Raw genomic sequence first — 22,584 nt, 5'->3', positions numbered from 1 at the left:
ATCTAGCCAAGACTGAAAGAATTTCATAAAAAGACTATTTTTAGGACACGTGATGACAAAGCACAGAGAATCAAAGGAGTGATCAATCTGACCATTAATCCTCAAAGGTCTGTTAATATCCCAGCCCAACTCAGGCCTTGGTTCATTACTCCCACATCTTTACCTCTACCCCAGCTCTCTCCTATAAGACATTGCCCTCTGGGTGATCCACAGGTATTTTAAATTGGCAAAACCTGTCCCTCAAGTTTGGGCGATGATGGTTTCAGCATAAAATTTTTCAGATCTACACAACTTAAAAAAGGTACTTCAACTTGTCCTTCAAGTTAGATCTTGATAAGAATGCAGTGAGGGTTTGCAAAAGGGCTTCCTCAGTTACTAGGTAGGGGCAACTTTACCCTGGATTTCACAGTGTCCAGATTAATACTGTCAACCATTGGCATAATAAAACCAACCTTGTGTAAAATTGGCAAAAAAATCCTGAACCACTATGCCATAAACTTGAAACCAGTAACAATATTGAAAGTTAACTAACTTTTAAAAAATAATAATAAAAAAACTTTCCTTCTTCTGATTTTTGTTCAGCACTCCTTTCAGTCTTCATATTTGTGTTTTTCTCCCTATGTGGAATATTGGTCCCAAGATTCTTTACTATACAATTTCCTACCAAACAAAACCCTTTAGAACATGATCTGTTGCCTTTCATATGGTAGGTGTTCAAGAAACACTTTGAACATCAAAAACATAAATAGTTTTTGAATGAAGGAGTAGATGAATGATAAAGAGAATCTGAAGAGAGTTCTTAAAGGCGTCTGGAAGCAGTTTATGCTCTTTCGGGGATGATGAAATATGTGACGACATGACCTTCTGCCACAAGTGTAAGGGATTTTACATAACATCAGCTGTTCTGAAGAAAAAGGCCGGATGAATCACAGGTGTATTTCAGCACATTCAGGGAATTGTGATAGGTTACTTTCCATCTTTCTCAAAGGAAGCACACTGTAATTAACATATTCTGGTCTGTATCTTTCCTCCCTGGTCTTGGTGGGTTTTGAGGGGGATGGAAAATTGAGATTTTGAGGATTTAATAACATGTCTTTGTTTAAAATATTTCCTTTATTAACTATCAAGGGCTTAAAATAGGTATACATCTGTCAAAGTTATAAAAACAAAGGGAGAAAAAAAAAATAAAGACTAGAACTAAGATTCTACTAAATACAACTATTACAATAAGTCACCTTGCTAGGAAAAGGCAAAATGAACTACATTTGGATTATACTCAATGATAAACTACACTTGAATTTTCTTTCTGATTTCTTGGGGTAATATTATTTTACTTTTTATTTTATTTTATAGGAAGTTTCGAATTTTGAGAATGCAAAACCAAAAGGAAAGTAAGTCAAATTTGCTTTGAAAACTATGTTCTCTTAGTTTTGTAATGTTGAGTGGAATATTTTAGTGGGTTTCCTGTCAAAGAGTTTTATTAAAAACCATCATGTACAAATCTTGGTGTTTTACTCTGCTACCATTTATGTTTATGCTGATGCATAGGAAACCTGTGTTGTGGCAGTCCTGTAGACAGGGATGTGAAAATTAAGTTTCAGAAGAAGAAACATGTCTAAACAAGGTTCAGATTAAACTGGGAGCCTAGTCGAAAACATGTTTCTCTTGGTGACCTATTAATCTTCTGAAGAGTTCTTCTAATCCAAATAAAAATGTGTTTGCAAAGAGATTTGGGTTATTTAGGTCAGGCTTGGCTTTATATTCAGCACATCAAGCTGGCAGAGGATGTGACATACACATGTTGCATAAGGTAATGGGATTTTTAACTAAGAGGCATGAAATACATAGGGGCAGGAAGTTGGTGGATGGGGAAATTTCCAGATTCATTGCTGATGATACAGACAAATCATTCCTTGTATTCCAGAATGGTCTGAGACCAAACTGTTAATATGTGAAATTCTTTCTGGATGTAGTCTTTTTCAAGAGCTCTTGCTCCCCCTGCCCCAACTACTTCCTCCCCCAAAGCACTTGGTGTTTTGTATTCTTTCCTCCTTTTCCTCCTCAAATCTTTCTCCCAGTAAGGACAGAAAATGCATCCATAGCATGTAGGTAATTGCGTGATTAACAGATTAGAGCACCTGCCAGGCAAGGGTAGTTGTATTTTAGCCACAGTTCACTACTTAAACTACATCAGTAGCGTTATAAGCATGAGCAGGAATAAAGAAGGGGTTTGTTAGTGGGACTCTTCTCAGTCTTAAAAATTGCCCACCTGTGTAGCTGTTTATTCTATCCCTGGATAAGGAACTTGCTAATCCCAAATTAAATACTTAAAATTATAGCTATTGGCTTATGATTGATGCTTCTACAGATTGGATGATACCCAAACATGGAGAGGCAGAAGGAGGGTGAATAAGAGGAAAAGTACCTCATGCTGACTGAATCAGGATTTTCAAACATAAACCAAATCAATTCATGTGCTCATCAGATTCCAACCAGTTAAAATAAAATTGAAGTCTCTCTTAAATTTCTCAATTCCTTTTGTTCACCACTCCCCTGAAGGGAATCACCTCTTGTTGTCATGCACCTACTTCACTTCATAATATTAGAAATAGCTTTTTTGGAACACTAGCTCTTTGCCAAGAGGTGTCCTGAATAAGCATTTTGCACTAAAAAAAAATTAAACAAACCAAAATAAAATGGTTAAGAATAAAGAAACATTATGCATGCAGGTTTCTGCTTACAATCCTGAGCTTAAAAATGTGAGTAGTGGAAAACACTCAAGCTATAACAAAGTTAGTTATATGTACAAGATATGTATCTGGTCACCCACATGTAAATTGATTAACACCGCCAAGTTAGCATAGTCCTAGCCTCTGTTTCTGTTTTAGTCATTCCATTATGGTAATTTTCAATTATACACAGAGGAAGAGATAAAGGATGAACCTGTATTGTCAAATGTAAACGAGGATCAATTTATAGTCAATCTTATTTTGTCTCTATCCATCTGACTCCCCATTTCCACCACCACTACTGTTTTTTTTTTTTTTTAAAGCAGATCTCAGGCATGTAATTTCATGTTTCAATACATAACATTAAGAAATAACGATTTTTAAAAACCATAACCAACAATATCACTACTGCACTGCAACAAATAAGAAAAATAATATGGTAATATCAATCAATACACAATGTTAAAATGTCTCTGACAGCTTAAAATACCTTTTTTTTACAGTAGTCAGCTTATTTGAATTATGATCCAAAGAAGATTCATGCAATTTTTTTCATTCAAGTTTCTTAATTTATAGGTCTCTCCTTCCATTTATTTCTTGAAGAAATTGGATTGTTTGTTCTGAGGAATTTTCCATATTTTTGAATTTTACAGATTTCATTTTTTTTGTGTGTGTTTTTAACATGTATTCTCTCCTCGTTTCCTGTAAATTTCTAGCTAGATCCCCAGGCTTGATAAGCTTCAAGTTTTATATCTCTGTTTGTATTTTTAAAGTAGGTCATCAGTGACTTGTATACTTCCTGTTGCCTTCATTGGAAGACCGTGTATCTGGTTGCCTCTATTTTTATGATTGTGAAGTTGATTAGTGGATTCAGATAGTATCAGACTGATCCATCCAGCACAGAATTGCCCATCAGCCTTTCAGTTAAAAACTTTAACAGCAATTGGTGATTATTGCCCAGATGTATTGTTTTATTGGGAATTGTACGATGGTTATATTCAATGCAACATTCTCTCTGTATTTATTGAACAGAATTATTTGGAAAAATAACTCTTCCATATTAAGTATTCATTATCTTGAGATATGTTCATGTAGAAATGGCCCACTCTTTTTTGGGGGGAGGGTAATGCATGTTAGTTTCTCGATATTGCCTGGAGGTTTACAGGGCAAGATTATTCTTGTATTAACTGTACACTGCAGTCTAGGGTCAGAAAAAGTCAGGAACATCCATAGAACTTAGAGATAGAACTTATTTCTGCTCTTCAAGGCATTGCACACATGTCTAGGTGATCTAATTTCTGTTTCACTTAAAATATAATTTATTAAATCTAGGCTTAAATATCTGTCTCTTATTCTTCTAGGTCAATCCGGAGATCTATGTCTGAAAGCAAAGTATTTGGTTAGTAATTCATGAGATTACTCATGGATATGATATGTTCTGTTTCTCTGGAAGTGATTTTCTTCTGCAAATGTCATAAAGCAGCAATAAATGATTAATGAAAGTCAAATTCATTTGTCTTGAATTCTATAGATGAAATTAAAAGAAAGAAATGTGGTTCCATTCTAATTTTAAATGACTAAGACAAAGAAGCCATTGATTTATTCAGAATAATTTCCTCTTATATTAAAAAAAATCTTTTTAGTGCTTCATTGGCTAATTATTTTTCAGCCTCCCAACTTTAGTTGGGAGGGCCCAGGGTAAAAATGATCTCTTAGGTATCTGTTCAGATCCAAGAATCTAGGAATGAGTTATAAAGTCAAAAACGGTTGAATTATAAAGACTCTTCCACAGCATTTCCAGCACTAGAGCTTGTCTTCAGTTTCTGTGATTATAGTATTTATAGTAATAATAAAGGCAATTGATTTGTATTTTAATTCTAAAGTAAATATCTAATTATTTTTAGAAAGTTAATGAATGATGTCTCTCTTTCCTTTATAGAGTACAGGGAGTCACTAATTCTAAAAAAATTCACAGTGACAAAACAACTGAATGCTTCAGTCAGTAATTCATTTTGTATGCAGGTTGTCAAATCCATGGGGACCCTTTCTACTTTTTCCCCAGCAAAGGCTGGGAGTTGGAAGCACTTTCTTTTCAAAACCAGTTTCCAGGGTAGCGTGTTTTGGGCCAAAATGATCATCATCCATGGATGCACCTACCAAGGGTGTCTGTGTTTCAATCAGGCCCGATATTCTTCTGGTGGCAACATCCACAGGGGCCAAGTCCTATCTCTTTTGTCAAGGCCCTGGGGGCACTAGTTGCTAAATATTTTGAATATCAGCCCTGTTTTGAATAGTGCATGGTCTTTAAAAAAAGGAAGTAAGGCAAAGTTTATTTTCTATTTATATATGCCATTGTCATAGCATATGCAGTTTGTGCACATAAAACTCCAGATGTTTCCATGCTAACATAATTCTTGATGATCACCTGCCTTCTCTGTAGTCAAATATGCAAGCAAATAGTGACTCTTAAAACAGCACAGCATGCTGAGTTTGTCTCCATTCAATGCTTTGGTTGCATTATTTAAAATCTGCTTTATTAATGGTGTGATACAACATACGGGATGATTAGTCATTGGTAAAGCAGATTAGAAGGGATTCTAGTTCTTCATTTTGGTGCAGTTCAGACTTTACAATATGCCCAGATCCTGCTTCAGGTGTTGGAAGGACAAGGCTGAGAAAATCATAGTTCTCCCAGTCAAGGAACTTAGAGTTTCTTGAAATTATCACAGCTCAGTGTTCTCTCAACATACTTATCAATGAGGGATATAGAGGCTGAGTCTACTTTAATTGATGTATAAAAATAAATGGTTATTAATTTAAGAAAAATACTCCAAAGAAGAATGTAATCATAAGCTATCAAGAGGTATGACAGTAACAACTTTCTACCACATGTGCATGGGTCATTGTGTAGTTCATGGAAATAAAAGGGAGTCCACAGACATCTAGGAGTGTCCATCAGGCACTAGAACTCCCCAGAATTGACCACAACAATTTCTTAACACATCACTTACCAAGTTACAGCCATGTGCTAAATGTATTTTGGTATCAAATTTCTTACACTTACTGGACAGATGTTACTGTGAATTCTGCTAACCAATTATCTGCTTTACTTTAGAGGGAAAAATTGTGAATGACACAATTTGGCAGGAACCCAGCAAGCCTGAGAATGATTCCCACATCAGAAGACTCTGTCAGCTAAAAGGTAACTGCCAAATTTAGTTCAGCTGACTTTGCATTTTTCCAAAGTAGTTTAAAGGGCAGGTAAGAATAATTTACATCTTCCTTCATTAAAATAAGCAGCACATTGTGATCTACTCAAAAAGGAAAAACTAATATAATAGAATGTATATCTTATTAACAGAATATATACTCGTGTGTGTGTGTGTGTGTTTGTGTATGTGTGTGTGTGTATAGATACACATAGACATGCCAAAAGGAAGGGGTATCTAATTAAGTTGCCTATTGAAACAAAGAATCAATTACAAAAATATCAGAAAGTTTTTAACGTCTAAAAGAATGCAAAAATATATTAAAAACACATAGAAAAACCTAAAATGACTTTAATATATTGATAATTGTTATTTTTAGATTTCCTCTTAAAAATTAAGAAAATAAGCTTGACTATTAAGGCAAAATTATGTCTTCCCAGGAAGAGCAAATTAGCAGCCAAGTATAGGAAAATTTATTAATAATAAATGACTTCATAAGTAAAATTACTTAACTTTAGGAGGTAATGAATAAAACAGAAAGTCTTAAGAGTTCACAAAGATGAACAAGAACATGAGAAGTTGTTGGCTTGGCATTCTCCATCCAATGTTCCTGGAACTAAAAAACAATTGCTCATATTAGTTATTGATTATTTAAGAGTTTCTAATTTTTAATTTAAAAAATATTTTTAATATTTTGGAACAAAGGGAATTGTAATCTATTTTTATAGTCAGAAGTTTAATGGTTTAAATTATGGTTCAATTATACATTCTCTTCAGATTTTGCCTTTTGTTTTTTCATGGATCTCATAAATTTACAAAGTAATTCTTTATGAAAATAATAATTTTATTTGAAATATTTCAAATTTACCCAAGATTGTATAATGTTTTGATGAACAGTGTAAAATTAATTTTTAAATATCTACAGTTTTCTCCATTATCAATAAATAAATAGATGAAACATTTGGGGATTATTTTAGATATTTTCTTTTAATTATGACATAGTAAATGTTTTACTAATATGTTTTGATTGTATTCTGGCTTCCTCTCATGGATGTTAGCTGTATTCATTCACACCTCAGTTAGTTAGACATTCATCCACCCATCCACTCATCCATCTAGCTGTGTAATAAGCATGTGTTGCATTTAGATGATTGTGTATTAATCTATGAATAAAGAAGGTGTAACTATATTACAGATGATTTTTAGTTATGAATCTTCCCATAAACCTCTTCAAGTATTCTATTTTCTTAAACATCCTTTCTGTAAAATGTTGTATTTTTTGTTTTTGTTTAAAATTTAGAATAAATAGGCAAACAATTCTGTTACAGATACACTAACAAAAACAAATCTTAGCCTAAGGTCAGGTGCTTCTGATTAGTGATGTGTTCTTTGTTAGAGAACAAAAAAGAAAGTCTTTACAGTAGACTTTTCAGCTTTGATATTTCTCAGATTCTTAAGTGCTGTGTATTTGGGTGTGTGTGTGTGTGTGTGTGTGTGTGTGTGTGTGTGACTGAGAAGTTCAGCCCACATTTCCACAGTATCACTGGACATTTCCTAGGGATTAATGCTGTCCTAGAAAGAGTTGATGGCCTGGGACCAAGGCTGTTGGTGCCATTGTCAATTGAAGGGAGAAATTTAGTGGGGTAGGGAGGCCCACAAGTTGTGGACTTGAATTTTATGGGAGTAGTAGCTTCCTTTGGAAGGCTCAGAGTATTCTAAGCAATTAGTGTCCTACATATCAGCCTATAATATTTCTTTCTCATTTTAAACATTACTTTTTAGCTATCAGTTATGTAACTAATTAAGGGTGGTTTACTGGGCCTGAGGATGTGTAGTCTGTGAAGTTTATTGAGATGCTAATAGGAAGGTGCATCATTGCTCTCTTCCAAAGCCCATGATTTTACACTAATGACAAAACTGTAAAGAGAGTCTTTTAATAAAACAGAAGAAAATAAATAGGGAAATAAAAGGTAGGAGTGACAGTTACTGCTAAAGAATCTATTTCAAACTTAAAGGGAAAAAAAAAAAGCCGTTTCTATTTCAATTTCAAAATGGCATTTCTACATGACATATGTTATTTAACAGTATTTCAGCCCTAAAGAGTATGGGGCCTGATGAAAGAAATTTCCACAGGCTATATTTATCAAAGGATTTGTGCCTGGTATTTTAATCCATAAAGATATTCACATGCCCCAATAACAAGACTACATTATGTTGGTTAAGACAATGTTTATCAGAGTAAGTTGAATGCCAGAGTATTTTTAGTTTACATAGTCCATTTCCTTCTTCTAAGAATAATTTTATCTAAACCTACATCTGTGATACTCAGACTACATCTGTAAAGTAAATGTAGGCTAAATTGAGTGCTCAGGACTTTACAACTGAAAGAGTGGCATAACTTTACTATCAAGGGAAATTAATCTTTAATTCATGTTAACTGTTTTATTTTTGGCATGATAGGTAGAATATTCATAATATTCATTTTAGTAAATTAAAATTGATTTTTAAGAAAACCTTTAAATTTATTTTGTCCTTAGTTTTTTAGAGGAAAAAAAAAGCATGAGAAGAACTTTGAAATCTATCAATTTGAATCTACCCCTGATCAAGTTATGATTTAGGTAAAGATATTTTCGGAGTTCCTGTCGTGGTTCAGCGGTTAACAAACCCAAGTAGCAGCCATGAGGACAAAAGTTCGATCCCTGGCCTTGCTCAGGGGGTTAAGGATCCGGCATTGCCTTGAGCTGTGGTGTAGGTTGCAGACGTGGCTCAGATCCCGCGTTGCTGTGGCTGTGGCATAGGCTGGTGGCTACAGCTCCGATTGGACCCCTAGGCCTGGGAACCTCCATATGTTGCAGGTGCGGCCCTAAAAGACCAAAAAAATATATATATTTTCAAGAATAGAGTTTTTGTTATTTTATACCAGAAAGTATAAAGAATTTTTTTAAAAGGCAGAATTTTAAAAAAGTAATAAAAAGGAAACAAAACGTATTTTGAGATTCAGAGACTTTCCAAGCAATGTGACTATATTAGACCATTCCATGAAACAGAAAATATGCAAAAAAAAGTTGGCGTATGTTTGTAAAGGATGTAAGGGGCTGGATAAATTCAAGAAACAGGGTTAGTAATTAAGGGAGAATCAATTCCATTCTTACTGTTGTAAAATTATTTTTTAAAATAAATCCTCTTTATATATGATTTTGATGAGATTCATTATCAAAACCCCATTGGTAGAGATGTTCGGACCTTCAAGTTCAACAGTGGACTTGCCATTAGTAAGAAATATTCTCCCCTGAATTCTGTCAATATCCTTATTTGGCCAGCATTTTCAGAGTAGGCATAAGCCTAAAAATATTTTACTTTATTTTCTCTAGATCTTATTAATTATTTTTCCTTATTGGCTTGATACCCTCGTTTTCAAGATCGGTAAATGTGTATAGTTACGAGTGTATTTACCCTTCTGTTTAATGTTCAAGGACCACAATTTGATAGAAAAATTATTTCCCAAGAGCATGTCATTTAACTCTGTTTTGACTGGACTATGTGAGGAAAGACAGAAGGCTGATTTCACACCTGGATGTCTGCTTATGATAGGAGAATAAACTTCCTGAGCAAAGGCTGCCTGCCACAGTGGGACTCTTTTATTTTTATTTTTTATTTTTTTTTTTGCAATTTCTTCAGCCGCTCCCGCGGCATATGGAGATTCCCAGGCTAGGGGTCGAATTGGAGCTGTAGCCACCAGCCTACACCAGAGCCACAGCAACGTGGGATCTGAGCCACGTCTGCAACCTACACCACAGCTCATGGCAACGCCAGATCCTTAACCCACTGAGCAAGGCCAGGGATTGAACCCACAACCTCATGGTTCCTAGTCGGATTCATTAACCACTGCGCCACGACGGGAACTCCAAGGACTCTTTTATTTCTAAGGAAGTCTCTCTGAATTGATAAAAAGAATACTCTGAGTTCTAGTGTTTTGTACAAATGAATGTAGGGATCTCTTCAATTCTTTAGGAGGGGTCTCCCTAGGGTTATATTTACCCGAGTATGGTCAGAAGTCTAATCTTCATTAGAATCATCTAGAAGCTAGTTAGAAATATTGCTTTAAAAAAAAAAAACAAACAAAAACCTTACCCCCCCCCCTTTTTTTTTCTGCATCAGCATTTGAGAGGAAGTTGGAGTCGAAATGTTTATGTTGGATGACGGGTGCATTCTTATGTATACTGTCGTTTGTGACCCACTTATGTAGTTCATGCCTATACGGATAATCTATTGCCACAAACAAATCACCCCAAAACTTAATGTCATAAAATAACATTTTATTAGGCTCACGGATTTTGCAAGTCAAAGATTTAGTCAGAGTAGTGCTTCTGGGAAGCCTTGAATGACCGAGAAGGACTTAAACACCTGGTAGCTAGAATCATCTAGAGCTTTCTTCACGTCCATGTCTGATACCCATCTGTGATAACTTCAGGCTGGGCCCAGCTGGGACTTTCAGCTGGAGAACCAGTATGTGGCCTCTCCATGTAACTTGGGCTTCTCCTAGGCTCAAAACTGGGTTTTGAGAAGGAGAGATCACTCATCATACAAAGAAGTATCTGGAGAGTGTACATCACCTGAGACAGGTAGAAACTGCCAGGCTTCTCCTGACCTAGACTTAGAGGTGCTAGGACATCACTTCTACTGCATTCTGCTGATGCAGGCACCTCACACACCTAAGAGAAAAGTTATATTCCTTATTCTTCTTTTAGAAATGACTATTTTTAAACTGAATATCTTCCTTGTGCTCTTCCCTGGCTTAATTGCACTTTAAACACAATCATCTTCTATAGATTAGGCACCCCAAGCACAACTACCTTTGAGGTCAAAGATTATAAGCACATCATTTTTTTTTAGGGACTTTCCTAGATTGCCCTAATTTCTGCCCTTTTTGCAAGTATTTTTACTTTAGGAAAAAAAATTGAGATACCATAATCCAGAAGACCATCAGGATGACACTGAGATCTCATAGTCAACCTCTATGACTAAAGATTCCCCCAAAGAAAGAAGAATGCATATTTGCCCTCAACCCTGATTGTTATCCAGAATCCTGTTTTTTTCTCACTTTTTATAAAATTCCCTGCAATGCTTCCCAATAGAGGGTACAGTGTTTAAGGTGTTAGCCTGCTGTGGCCTCCTTTGCCTGGCAAAACAATAAAAGCTTTTTTTTTTCTCCTTCACCCAAAACTCTGTCCCCTACATTCTATTTGGCACCTGTGGACAGAGGCCGATTTTCAGCAGTACTGCCATGACAAGCAAATTGAGAAGGCCACTTCAATTCAACAGGAGGTGAATTAAATTCTACTTCTTGGTGGAAGAGTGCCAAGATCACAGGGCAGAAGAACATGAGGTTTAGGAGATACCATGTGACCATTTTTGGACATAGAATGTGCATGTTGCCTAATTCAATTATTGCCTTTGTTGCTATATTAGCAGCCAAATTGTCCTATATTTATAAATTTTTTCTTTCTAGGGTAATATTTGGGAGTTAACAAATAAATAAAACATATAAGATTATGAAGCAAATGGTTAATCTTCATAAAATGCCACTTTTTAAATCCAAAACCCTCAAAAGTCTTCCAGTTTCCAAGCAGAGGCCAAAAATGGATAGCTTTATAAAGGAATTTATTTGGAAAAAATAAATTGTATGTTAGGGCCATACAGTATTTTAACAACCAGGAAATTTTACATTAAAATTCATATATTTATACTTTCTTGACAAACATCAGGGAAATCAACAGTGGTGATCTAAAGTCTGAGGTGATTTCAGCTGAGAGAGCTGAGAGCAATGGCTGCCCATTTTTTTAATTTTTTTTTTTTTTTGGTCTTTTTAGGGCCGCACCTGAGGCATATGGAGGTTCCCAGGCTAGGGGTCAGATCAGAGCTGTAGCCTCTGACCTACACCACAGCCACAGCAATGCCAGATCCAAGCCACGTCTGTGACCTACACTACAGCTCACGGCAATGCCAGATCCTTAACCCACTGAGCGAGGCCAAGCATGGAACCTCTGCCTTCATGGATGCTGGTCTGATTTGTTTCTGCTGAGCCACAACGGGAACTCCAGCATAGGTGGATCTTCACCTCACCACAGATCTCGCAATGTCTCCTTGACAAAAGTTACTTCCCTTAGTTAAATGATTTATTTGACTTTTGCGGATATTTATATTTGCAACATTGGTCTACTGGGTTATGTCCAAATTCCTCCACCTAGCACTCAAGGCCCATTACATTTTGGCCTCACTCACCTGCCCAGCCTCACCCTTTTTTGTGCAATATCCAGAATTGCCCTCTGACTTGACCGATCTCAATCTCCACATTTAATTAAACATGTTCTGCTTGTTCCACACTGTAGGCTAGGTTCACTGCATTACCATTGTATCTGTAGCTTTTCCTTTCCTTCTATCTTCCAAACTATCTCCAATATTGAAGCCTCCATTGAGGCTCTGCCTCTTCCAGGAGTTCCTCTGAGTCTAAGTGATCTTTCCCCACAGCAGTGTCTGGATCACTCACTTTACTGCCTTGCACTGTTATGTAAGTGTTGTAAATGTGTTGTGTACATTCCTTACTCAGCAGCTTCCAGATTCCCAGATTCAGAGTATAAGATTCAACTTCACTGTTCTTTTCTTGCACCCAGAAGAGTAACTATAGAGGGAGCTCTCCAATATTCAAGTTGAAGGAATCAAAAAGAAAAGCAATCAAAAGGAATAAAGGAACAGAGGAAAGAATTTTTTTCCCTTAAGCACAGAAACTGAAAAAAAAAAAAAATGCTGTAAAAACTCTGCTTCTAGCATCCTGACCCTGTGATGGAAGATCTTGCTTCAAAGAGCCAGATCACAAAACCAGCTCATTTTTAAATTTTGAGTATTTTCTAGAATGCTGTAGCGTGGTTATTCTGATTTGAAGTATTAACTTATTGGTGTAAATAAAATCTTTTAACCATAGCAATAATGGGGATTTGGAGAAAAATCTGCTCCTATTTTTCACTGTGCATGAGGGTAGGCTTTCCTCCCCTGTATAATGTAAGAATGAAGAATAGTGGAAAATTGAAGTCGTGACTGAAAGTAAAAAGGAGTGAAGATGAAAGAAGAAGTCATTGGCCTGGTGGCCAGTGATGACTGTGTCCTTAGCATCCTCGTCTGTAAACCAAGAGGCTTGGACTAAGTGACTCATAAAGTCCTGTCTCCTTTTAGCACACATATTTCAAACTCAAATAAATGGAGGCCCTTTTACAGGGCCTGAAAGGGAAATGCTACTATCTTTTGAAAAGGTTTCATTTAGCTGCAAGCAAATGGATGACACATTCCAAAGCTTTTACAAAGCATGCATAGAACAATTTCAACATAAATAATTCATGTTGAGAAGACATAAGCTAATGAAGCTCAAAATGCCAGGGATGGAAAGCTCGGTTTAACAGAAGCAAGTGAGGTGATAACTTCATGGAATCATAGCATTTTGGAGTTAGAAGTTTAGTAGCTAAGACGCTACTCTTTTATTTAGTGGGAAGGAAACTGAGTCCCAGAGAAGTTCCATGCTTGCTCAAGGATGCAGCTGACATTCCTTTCTTTCCTTCTTTTTTTTTTTTTTTTGTTAAATTTCTATTTTATTTTGATCTGTTTCTTGTAAGCACAGCATATCTTTAAGAAAGTAAACATTTATGATCTAGTCAATATAAGGCCTTAATAGGCGAAAGAAAAATATTATGAGCATTCTATTACTCTTGTGATTTCTGATAATTTTTTAATATAATGTTCATCTTTCTTCATAGATCTAGACGAAGATGATTTTCTTTTGAGTGATAATATACATACTCTTCAAGGAAAAAAACTACAAGGTGTTTCTTATCAGGTAATGTAAATAATCAACATTTATGGGGTGTTTTGTGAAAATCATCCTGTTATCAAGCTCAGTAATATGCTAGACATAGTGTACTTAGCCATGTAGCTATTTTGTATTTAGTTACTGCAAGTTGTTTTGTAATTGATATGCTTATGTATCTGTGAATTAGAATATAAATGAAAAAATTAAATGATGACTTGAGTTAATAAAACATTTTGATTATGCAAAACATCATGCTCTACAGCCTTTTGATAAGTAATTCCGAGCCTGTTAAATTAATATTCTGAGATTTTTCTCTGACAAGACCCGTGCTAAGTGCTTAGAACTATCTGGCAACCTTCAGTGAGGGGCAGGTCCCTCATGTTTTATATTTGATATAAAAACATATACTGTGATTTCTGACATAGCCCCTTAAAAATTGCATTAATTAGCCAGGAGTTCAAGCAATTAAGAATGTCTGAACTTTGGGTCTCCCTAATAATAATAACATAGCATTAATTAACAGCCAAATAATTACTGTTCGCCCTGTAACCAAAAAAGATATATATGAGTCAATAGGGCCAACTTGGGCATCACACTGATTTTTGATATTTTTCTGACAGCAAATGGTGTTCTCCTTAATCATTCTGACGGTTTTATGAGAAAATTTAGAATTGACCTTCCCCAGTGTGCAGTGATCAATAGGCAGAGGATCCATAGCATATGAATAGTGAAGGCTTGGTTGATGTGGCGAAGAAAGGGAGCTCAGATTCCTAAATCCAGCCTGATTTTGGAGATTGTTGGAGGCCCTCTGATGAATTAGAAAGTGGGCCATAACTCTTGATCAAGCACAGTTTCTGCTGGCTGTTCTGATGCTGCAGAAGAGGTAGCACTGTGCTCCTCAGAGGTTGACTGCATCTGACTGAATTTGTCCATCAACTATCAGCCAATGGGTTCCCCTGCAGGGGCATGGTTGAGAGCTCCACTTCAATCTTAGTTTGGCCCTTGTAGTTGTATGACTTTGGGCATTTTACTTAATCTTTCTCTACCTCAGTTTTCCTCATCTGTAAAATCAGTCTATAAAGGGTCTGTATGTCATGGCTGTCATGAGGCTTAAGTGAGACACATCAGTAAAGCACTTAGCTTCATGGCTGACACTTAGGAGGTGCTTACAAAGTTCAACTGCTTTGAACTTTTTCAGAGTCATGGAGCTTCCTCTCTTCTCTTTCCCCTTCCTCCTCCTCTTACTCTTTGCAAGAACTTAATGACACTTTCACAAGCACAGCTGGCATATTATCTCTGAACTATGCAGTCTCATCCTCCCAAATTTAGAGTATCTAAGTGAAACATTGTCTGATAGCCAGGAAAAAAATAACAGCTAGTTTTTAGTAAGAGCTCCCTCAACATGCTTTGTGCCCAGAGAAATCCTTCTTTAGGTCTTTAGAAGAAAAATAGAAGCATCTCTTAGAAATAAGAAAATGATATAGAGCATTCCTAAAAGAAAGGGTTACAGATATAGCTCCTCTCTATCACCCAACTTTCTGTATGTTTTGATTGCCCAAGAAATTATCCTTCACAAGTACGTTCAGTTGTGTGGTAATCATGCAGTCATATTGTGGAGTTCATTGTGAAAGATTAGTAGAGGGAATTCATACCCAGTGACAGACAGGAAGAAGTTATCTAATGTAGAAATCTTGGAGTTCCCTGGTGGACCAGCAGTTAAGAATCTGGTGTCATCATTGTAATGGCTCTGGCCACTGCTGTGGCACAAGTTTGATCCCTGGCCTGGGAATTTCTGCATGCCACAAGCATGGCAAAAAATAAAAATATGTAGAAATTTTCATTTGAGAATGGGGGTACTCTAACCTATCTTTAATATTCTTCTTCTTATTTGTAGTAGGCATTTAACTGATCTACTTAAGAAATACTTTTTCTGTATGACAGAATACTTAAGTGTAACAGGGTATTATAAAATATTAAGTAGTGTGACGCAAATTATTAATCTATTAACTCTTTGGAACTGAGGAAAAGTAGAAGCAGTTTACCCTTTGAAAGATGGAGGAGGGAAGGAACCATTCTTGTGTGAAGGGGAGACTGGCCTATCAGTTGAGTCCATAAGAACAGACTTTGGTACAGACTATGGCCTCTCGTCATCTGAGCAAATGACTTATCAGAGCAGTGTTTCTCCAGGTGTGGCCTGGGGACCACCTGCATCAGAATCCCTTAGGGTCATTGTTAAAAATGGTCCAACTTAATTATCATGTCTGGGGTCCATAAATTGGAGTTTTTGAGAGTTTTCAGAGGAGGCTCAGTACATGAACCCTGAGACCCTGGGAGGCAGACGGTTGCTGAGCCCTTGTCTGCAGACATGATGTCTCAGGCATTTTACTTTACAAGCCCCAGCTTGGCTCAGGTCTGATCTGGGCCAACAGCCTTCTGGAAAAAAACAAATTTGATGTTTGTTCCACATTATGGGAATGAAATGCATTCATTATAAAACATTTTAGAACTACGTAAAAGTAGAAAGGATTAAAAGACTGAATAATATCTTAAAAAGGGTAAATATTTTCATATCACTGGCCATTTTACTGGATATCATTAATATGAGATAAAGTTCAAAGGATGTGAAACATATCATAGTTATTATCACCATACAACTTTGCCTACAAAATATATTGTCAACAATAAAAGCATGCAGAATAAAAGATTTAAACATTAAGCGAATCTCAGAGTTCCTGCTGTGGCTCAATGGAAATGAATCTGACTAGCATCCATGAGGATGCTGGCTCAAACCCTGACCTTGTTCAGTGGGTTAAGGATCTGGCGTTGCTGTGAGCTGTGGTGTAGGTCATGGAGGCGGCTTGGATCCAGCATTGCTAGGGCTGTGGTGTAAGCTGGTGGCTGGAGCTCCAATTTGACCCCTATCCTGGGAATCTCCATATGCTGCAGGTTCAGCCTTACAAAGCAAAAAAAAAAAAAAAAAAAAAGTGAATCTCTAATCGGAAAACACTCAACTAGACACGTTTCCTTTATGTTCTCAAAATGAAGAGGAAGATCTCAGATTAAAATTAGGTATGAGAAACCAAGTGGCAGGAGTGAGGTAAGATGTTTAGGGAATGCTTTCTCCAATACTGACTTTGCTCCGTGAGTATTTTTGTCTACTTGGCCTGGGATAAATTTGCTGGAGAACCAGGCTTGCAGGAGAAGTGCTGATGGGGAGAGTTTGAAGCAAAGCTGACTGCCTGGTACTGTGATCATTATAACGACAGTAAAGAACATCTTAGGGTAACTTGACTCCCAGCATTTATTTTTGTATCCTTGTTCTTGTTTGTTCTTTCCTGGCAGCATTCAGTTGATGGCTCAAACCTTTTGAAGCATATTGAAAAGGGTATAAAATATGCAGTAATACAGACTTTGGGCTAATATATTTTCAAAAATGTTTCATGCCTCATTTCTCACGTAAATTCTTAGGTTGCATTCAGCCTTCGGAGCATCATTCATATTCATGATAGAAAAGAGGGATAACATTTATTACTTTCAGTGCTAGTGATATTAAGCCCTGGCAAGCACCCCCACCCAGGACTGCACCAAAGAGTTTTCTCCCTGAGCAACCTCAGCGGAAAGAGTGTTGCTGAGTGTATTAATTTTTAAATATTAAAAATAGATATATATTTACACACAATATATTTATAAAATATTTTATTTATAAAAATATAGATATACCCCCAAAAAACTTAGGTTCCTTTCTGTGGCAGAGATTAAAGTACTAAAGTTTAGATCATTCCACACATTTTCAATCAATTTCTTTCTTGATATCCTTTCCTAAGGAGAATATTAAGAATATGTATTTGAGTTTTTAGTCTCCCCTGTAGTTAGGGGTGGTCGTGAAACCCAATTCCAGCCAATGAGATGTAGTCAGGAATGCCCCGGGAGGGCTTTCTTTTTTGAAAAAAAGTGAATCACAGCCTCATGAGGAGAAAGCTTTGTCCTCTGCCCTTCTCCCGCCCTGGAGCTGGGACTTGATATGTGGTGAGTTAGCAGCTGTCTTCCAACCACATGGGCAAAAACCACATGTTAAGGTGGAGCTGGCAGAAGCATGGAGCTTTATTTGTCAATGACATTCTTGAGTAACTGCAACCAGCATTTGGCCATCTATGTCTAGACTTCTTCTTGTGTGGAAATATAAATCCCATTTTTATTTAAGCCACTATCATGGGCTTTTCTGTTCCTCAGTGTATTCCTAACTGATATTTTATTTTTATTTTTTTTTATTTATTTTATTTTATTTTTAAAACAGTTACTTTTGCTAATGCTGACTCCTAATTCATTTAAGATTATTAGACCAAACTATGCTCACAGAGTTAGATGCTCAGCTCTGACTGTACAATCCAGACTAGCCCCTGCAATTCTCAAGCAATGTAATCAACATCCAGAGTTGAAAGTTAATCATTTAGTCTGTAAAACAAAATTAAAATTAATAACAGAAAATCTATTGACTACATACAGTTCACCAGCTTTAACAGACTTATATAGCTTATATAGGCTTAATATAGACTTAAAACTGTATCCAGTGCATCACACCATTGTTGGGAAAAGTGTGCAGATTAGATCAAAATAGGATGGCTTTTTGTTGAGCTTAACTCAGTCTTGACCCCTGGTGACTGTGGGAGAATGCTAAAGTTATGCGGTGATCTTCTTGTTAACATGCAAGAAAGGCAAGAACCTTGTTATGTTTCATTGGACAATTTCTTTTGTGTTTCTAAACAAAGGTGTGAATAAACTGTAAAGGAAAGGAAAAAAGGATCAAAATGATAGATTCTTTACTAGTACCTACAAGTATCAACCAAAAAATAGTTTTTATGTATGATGTGATTTTCTAAACATGAACTAATAATGTTGGCATTGTTCTTATTTTCAAGAACTTTATTCTCCATTATATAATTTTAGCTGCTTATATTAGTTTTCTTTTTCTACATAACAAATTACCCCTAAATTTAGGGACTTAAAACAGCAAATATTTATCATGTCACAGTTTCTGTGAGTTAGGAATTTGAGAGTGGTAAACTGGGAGATTCTAGCTCAGTGTGTCATGAAGTTGTAGTTAAACTGGCATCTGAAGGATAACTATTGTTAAGAGAACTGTTTCCAAACTCCCTCTCATGGTCTCAGCAGGAGGCCTCAGCTCCTTGCTGGGGGTATGTTTGGAGGCTTCAGTTTCTCACCAGGTTGGCCTCTCCACAGGGCTTCTTGAGTATCCTCATGGCATGGCATCTGACTTCCCCCAGCGTGAGTTACCCAAGACACAGAGCAAGAAAACCAAAATGCCATTTGCGATCTAGTCTTAGAAGTCATACACCATCACTTTCACCTTATTTTATTTGCAAGGAGCAAGTTATTAAGTACAGATCATACTAAGGGAACATTACGACCCATCTTTTGAAGAGAACAGCATAAAACAATCTGTGGGCATATTTTAAAACCACCAGAGCTACCTAATAATATTTTGAAATTATAGGTAGAGAATAGGTTTAGAAGGATTCCTACACACAAGATTATAACTCTCTCTCTCTCTCCAAAACAAGGCAAAGAGAATAAAAAGAAAATAAACAACCTCTGTTTTAGTTTATTCACAGACTGATAGTAAAAAATGAATTTTATGAATGACCTCTAATATCTAGCCAAGTTCTAATTCTAAACACACATAGGTATTTTCCCCTCTTGATCATCTCAAAAAGTTAATAGGAATTATTTGGTATTCCTTTATGTAATTATTTTTTTAAGGATTTATAAAATAAACGCATTCTGGTAACTTAAACTGTGCCAAACACCACACACAAGTTGACATCTTTAAAATGGAACACAAACCTGAAAATGTGGGCCTACTACTTTAAAAATTCACACACTACACTCAATGGCAAAATAAAATCCAGTCACTCAGAAATAGCTTCAGTCACTTCAGCTATTCTGTCAGTTTCTACTTTTTACCTCTTGGTCTTGGACTAGATCTTGTAGGACTTCTGCCTAGCTTTGGACTTCATGGTAACCAAACTTTCTTTACCTTTACATGAATGATGACTCTTGACTTCAGGGTTGTTTAAAGTCTCTGTACTTCAATCACTTTGGTGTAAAATGATGCTAAGAAAAATTTATGATTGTTACAAATATTAAATGAAGCAGCATATATATACTACCCCAGAAGATGTTCAATGAACATTTACGTCCTCTCCCTAAACTCCTTGTAATCCCACTGTAAGACTTCTCCTCAGAATAAAATTTGAAATTCACATCTACTTTCTGTTATAAACTCTATCCAGTGTCCTTTGCTACAGTCTTGTGATGCTGTAGGTAGAAACTGTGTTTAATGCCAAGTACTTGGATTTTTCTAAAGAGTAGGAGTGGACAGTAGGGAGTTTACATTGACAGGTACTAACCATAATAAAAAATATCCTGTGCTGTGACCCTAGATATCACCCAGTCTCACATGTATATTTAGTTTGAATTTAAGCTCAATCAGAGTTTCATAAAGGAACACCCATTCTGTACCCAATAATGAAGGGCATTAAGGGAATAAGGAATAGATTGCTTCATAAACCATTTTTGTTACCCTATCTATAAACTTATTTGGGGTTTTTGTACCATGTACTGGGACTGGAGTAAGTAAGGGATGAGGAGTGAATTCACTGCATATATGTACTGTATATATACTCTATGTACCATACATGCTAATATGTTTATCTTGATATATACAGGTATGTAAAGATAAAGCTGCTATAAAACATTAATCAGTGTACTTTGATAACATGATCATTTGGGTTGAGAAAATAAATCCTTTCCCAATTATTCTGGTACTTTTGTATAGTTTTATTTTGTTTTGTTTTGTTTTTTTAAGGATGTCAACATCAATACTCTTATTTTTCCAGTGTTCTTAAAGAGGGTGCCTTTTGAAGTTCAAGTCCATATTGCTATCAAAGACATATTAAGCCTACTGTATCTTATTTAGGTGGCTTTTCCACCTTTCCCAATAATTTTAATGATATGGGCATTGTTTTCTACAGTTGTTTGTTACATTTGTTTTAAGCTGCCATCATGTGGAAGTGTTTTTAGAGAACATAAAAAAGACTTGTCCTTATTGAGAAATTTGGAAGGATGAGTTTTTATGTAAAAAGATTTCCCTAAAATTTAGCATTTCTAATGAGATATGGAAGATTTTATAGTGTTATATGGTATATCTTTGTGTGCCAGCTCCCTCTTAGGACATTAAAGTATTCAGATCATGTCGGCCACCTTCCTTTCTGTGTTGAGCTATTGCTAAACAGAGGTTCAGGGAAAGGAACCTGTTTTAGCAGATATGGAAAATTTCCAAGAGATTCATGTACATCAGCAAGTCTTGTAGTATTATGGACTTGAATAGACTGTAAGTGCTCTTGGCAATTCTTTTTCCAGATTGGCTTTTGGGAACACTGAAAGCTAAATTACATAACTTCATTTGATTATTATTTCCCAAAATATAGTATAAATTTGCAGATTCTTTGGCAAATAACCACTTACAACAAATCATGTTTCTTTATGTAAGCATGAATAGAATAGTTTCAAGTTATCTCCATTTACAGTCCTCTCTTCCCAAGGATAATTAACATGTTAACATCTAAGTTTCTATAATAATTTTCTTCTCAACAGCAGTTTTTTTGCCTAAGGAATGATAGCTATGTTAGGTAGGAAGAGGTGATAGAAAGGTATTATTTAAATATTATTTCTATTCCCTGAAAAATTGCTGTACCCTACCTTTGCTGTTTCCAATGCCTTCTAAGTTTTTAATGACTGGTTAAATATCAAAGAGCTGTGGGAAAAAATGCAACTGAACCTCAGTGAATACAAAAAGTTCTTCCCAGATGAAAATAATGCTATGCATTTGGGGGAGTAAGAAATAATTTAAATAGAAACAGAATCAAGAGAACAGGACTAAAAATTGGGAGCTACCACTATGTTCTTAGGCTATTAAATTCACATTTCTGTGGCTCAGTTTTCTCACTTTAAAGGTAAGATCTTGGACTGGATGAATACAAAGACTTTTTCAAGTGCTAATGATCTGTGATTAATAGTAGCTCATTCTCACTTTTTCCTTGATACTCTTCTGAGGTCCATGAGAGTTTATGTAAGGTAACAAAGGGAATACTTACATAATCTAATGCATCTAAGCTTTTTGGAGCAAGAGTGAATTCCTACAATCCAACTCCTCATTTTCTAGAAGCAGAGGGAAGTGAAGAGGCTTGCTCAAGTTCCCACAGAGTCACAAATCAGATCATCAAAACAGAGCAGTCACTTATCTCAGACCAAGGCTGGTTCTATTAAACTGATATTCTTGACATTTTTCACTTATTCCTGTGTATGTTAAGTTATAACTTCTAGATACAAAGATTGTATTTTTTATGCAATTTCCTATATCCATGGTTCTTTATATTGTCAGGAATGCAATAGGTGCTTAGTAAAAATTAGTTTGTGTACGGGCTCTTAAATTTCTTATTCACAATGTTTGGTCAGCTAGAGAGTGTACTCAAAAGAAGAAATACTCTTATGAACAATTCCAGAAATTTCTTCAACATTTCAATGCAGGGGATATTACATGGAAGTAAGAAAGATATTCCAGGGAGATGGGGGGAGGAAGTGAGATGGATGGGGAGTTTGGGGTTGGTAGATGCCAACTACTACATTTAGAATGGATAAGCAATGGGGTCCTTCTGTACAGCGCAGGGAACTATGTCCAATTTCTTGGGATGGAATATGATGGAAGATAGTA

This window comes from Sus scrofa, chromosome 13 (genome assembly GCF_000003025.6).
Source record: "Sus scrofa isolate TJ Tabasco breed Duroc chromosome 13, Sscrofa11.1, whole genome shotgun sequence".
Lineage (NCBI taxonomy): Eukaryota > Metazoa > Chordata > Mammalia > Artiodactyla > Suidae > Sus > Sus scrofa.
Note: the sequence above shows the minus strand (reverse complement) of the source record.